General features: G+C 40.7%; 1 pseudogene; it reads left to right on the forward strand.

Annotated features, from left to right (window-relative positions):
* Positions 1–2,738: 2,738 nt before the first annotated feature.
* Positions 2,739–2,855, forward strand: LOC128654858 (uncharacterized; annotated as a pseudogene).
* The last annotated feature ends 259 nt before the right edge of the window (positions 2,856–3,114 follow it).

The following is a 3,114-nucleotide window of genomic DNA, read 5'->3' on the forward strand; positions in this document are numbered from 1 at the left end:
GCAGGACGTGAGTTCCATTCTACCCTGCAACCCGCAACGAGGTGAAGGAGGTTGCAACATTGAGGAACGCAGAGAGGGTATACACCCTAATGAGGTACCGGTAAAGGGGTGGTTGCTAGCCCCGGAGGTCGTGGCTGCCGGGAGGGGCAGGGGGAGTGGAGTATTTTAAGAATTATGCGCTGGGTATATGATTAAGGTGCAAAGTGACTGCACACATCTTACTCAACTATAAGGCTGCTTAAGGGATTTGCTCAAGCCGGCCGTATTACTGTATGCACACCGGGGTAGTCTTCCCTGTGCGGGAGATACGGAGAGTGGTGGCCTGTTGTGCAAGGTTCATTAAACAGCATTTCGAGGCCGCAATTAAACCAGACCGGTTAGAAGCAGCATTCAATAGCTGGATGGGAGACAAGCTTGAGACAGGAACTGTTCATTAACTCTGTTTCGCCTCACTTGTGACTAACGATCTAACACAAGCTTGCATCTTTTGCCGTATATATGCTGGGATTATAAACTTTGGGTTGGAGATTTGATGTGCGGTGGCCAGTAGCCCAAGTTTATGCTAGGCAGCACTACGATGGTGTATTAAAAGCAGGCCTGCAAGAAGGAGCGCATTACAGTTCGGTGTGAAATAAGACTCAGAATATGCCGCTTTCTAACCCCGTTTTGCTTTGCCTATCTTTATCCTAACATTGAAGCCAAGCACTGACTGATATACCAGGATATACTTTAAACCTCAAAAAGACCCTGGTTAATATGTACATTGACTGATATACGTGACCTAGAGAAGAAATATTTGCCTTTACTAACCTGGGTGCTTATGTAAAATAACTAAAAAGACTCTGCATTACTTTAACCCCCAATTAAGAACAAAAGAAGGGGTGTCTCCTATTTTTTTCTTTTGCTGGTCATTCTTAATAGGGCAGATATGATTATCAAGGAATAAGAGAGAACCTGGAATTGTTACAATTTTTCTGTGGATGTTGTCACTAATGTATTTCTAGGGCAGATGTATTCATAGTTGGGGACTGGTTATATCTACTCTCTTAATTATAGCCCTCGGACTATAAGATTTGAGAAATTCCCCGAAATTCTTAATTTTGAAGAGACACAGTAGTCTGTACTAACGGAAGGACAGCATTAGTTAATGTGTAGTCAGGAAGACCACTGATTCCATACTATACAATTTTTAGGCAGTAACAATTATATGAGGATACTCAAGAAAGATCTCCTACAGGTGTAAGATTTATCTTTAAGACTTAGGAACACACAAACAGAACATATAGTTTAGACAATACGGTGTCTAGAGGAATATAATATAACACTGTAAGACCTTTAAATTTAAAGATCGGATAAAGGGATATAGGGGAGAGAGTACATTCTGAGCTGACTGGACAGAGGGCAGACAGGGAGACCAGCAGTCTGTGGTGAATTTTCTAATAACACCTTAGTTTCACATTACACAACTTATAGGCATCACTAGTCTCACCAGGACCCCTCAGCGGGAGTTCCTGCATTTGTAAAATTCTTCTTTTTTTCTTTTTGCTTTTTACTTTTTGTAATCTTTTGAGCAGTGCAGCTACGGCTGCAAGTATACACGTAGCACTATTAGTTAAAAGGTGCATCGGATCTATTTTTTTCTAGCGGAGAGTAGGTTACTTCTCCCATTTAACTCTTTTTTTTTTCTTTTTCTTCTCACGTTTTTCACATTCAACTAAATTGTCACTTACGACACTACACCTTTATACACCCCATGGAAAGATATATTCCTAACCGCAAAGTTAGGTCTCCCGCGATGCCCCCAAAGAAAGATAAAAAACCCAAAACAGTACAAGAGACAGGTCTAGAGGATAGTATGGACCCCCAATTATCAGGTACAGAGAAGCAGATGACACTTAACCAACTTGCAGAAATTATCTTACCCCAATTTGAATCAGTCAAAAAGGAGATAGCCACTCTATCCTCAGAGATTAGATCTTTTTCAAACAGGATTTTAGAAGTAGAAGAAAGAATTTCAGTGGTAGAGGACAGACAAAATATACAAGATACAAATTGGTCTAACAATGAGAGTAAAATAAAAATAATGCAGTCTAAACTAGAAGATCTGGAAGATAGGTCTCGTAGGAATAATATCCGCATTATTGGGCTACCTGAGCTGAGCGAGTACCAAGATCTGGTATTATTCGCTTCAGTTACCCTACCACAATTGTTAGGGATGCAGTTAACAGAAAAAATTCACGTAGAGAGAGCGCATAGAACAGGATCAGTAAGGGAGTCCCAGGAAGGTAATCCTCACCCAAGGATGGTGGTAATTAAATATTTAAATTTTCAACACAAGGTTCAGATAATGAGGCACTACAGGAAAATTCAGGGGTTCAAGATAGGAATGAAACCGGTTTTTCTGTTTCAGGATTTCTCAACAGAGACCTCCTCAAAGAGAAAGGCAATGGCACCATACTGCACAAGCTTAATCAAGGCAGGAATTCAGGCAAACTTGAGATACCCAGCCAAAATTGTAATTTTCTCAGAAGGGAATGTGATTGCATTAAATACACCAACAGAAGCTAAAAATTATTGTACAGAAAAGGGAGTAGAGTTATGACAAATGGAATATGATGTTTGATTCTATATTATCAGGGTTTAAGGATGACGCGAGAGATGCTTGTTATTTATCCTGATTGTAAAAAAGGGGGGAGATCCCTTTTTTTTTTTTGATGGTTTTGTATTGTGTGTTGCAGGTCTACCGCTAAGCGGCCTTGAACAACCGATCCCGTATGATCTCGGAAGTGGAGCAGGGCTGGGCCTGGTCAGTACCGGGATGGGCGACCGCCAGGGAACACCAGGTGCGGTAGACATGTCCAGCGTGCGAAAGGAGAGAAGCAACCTACTCCCTGACAGAGAGGTAGGAAGTCAAGTGTATGTGATTGTGGCTTTTAATATATACATTAAAATTAAATGTTGAATTATGTGTCGTGGAATGTGGGAGGGGTTACCTCCCCTATTAAAAGAAAGAATGTGCTAAAAATTTTAAAGCGCCAGAAGCCAAGAGTTACATTTGAAAGACGTAGAAATACAAAAGTTACAAACTAATTGGATTAGTGAAATTATAGCAAC

The sequence above is a fragment of the Bombina bombina genome, chromosome 3 (assembly GCF_027579735.1).
Source record: "Bombina bombina isolate aBomBom1 chromosome 3, aBomBom1.pri, whole genome shotgun sequence".
NCBI classification, from domain to species: Eukaryota; Metazoa; Chordata; class Amphibia; order Anura; family Bombinatoridae; genus Bombina; species Bombina bombina.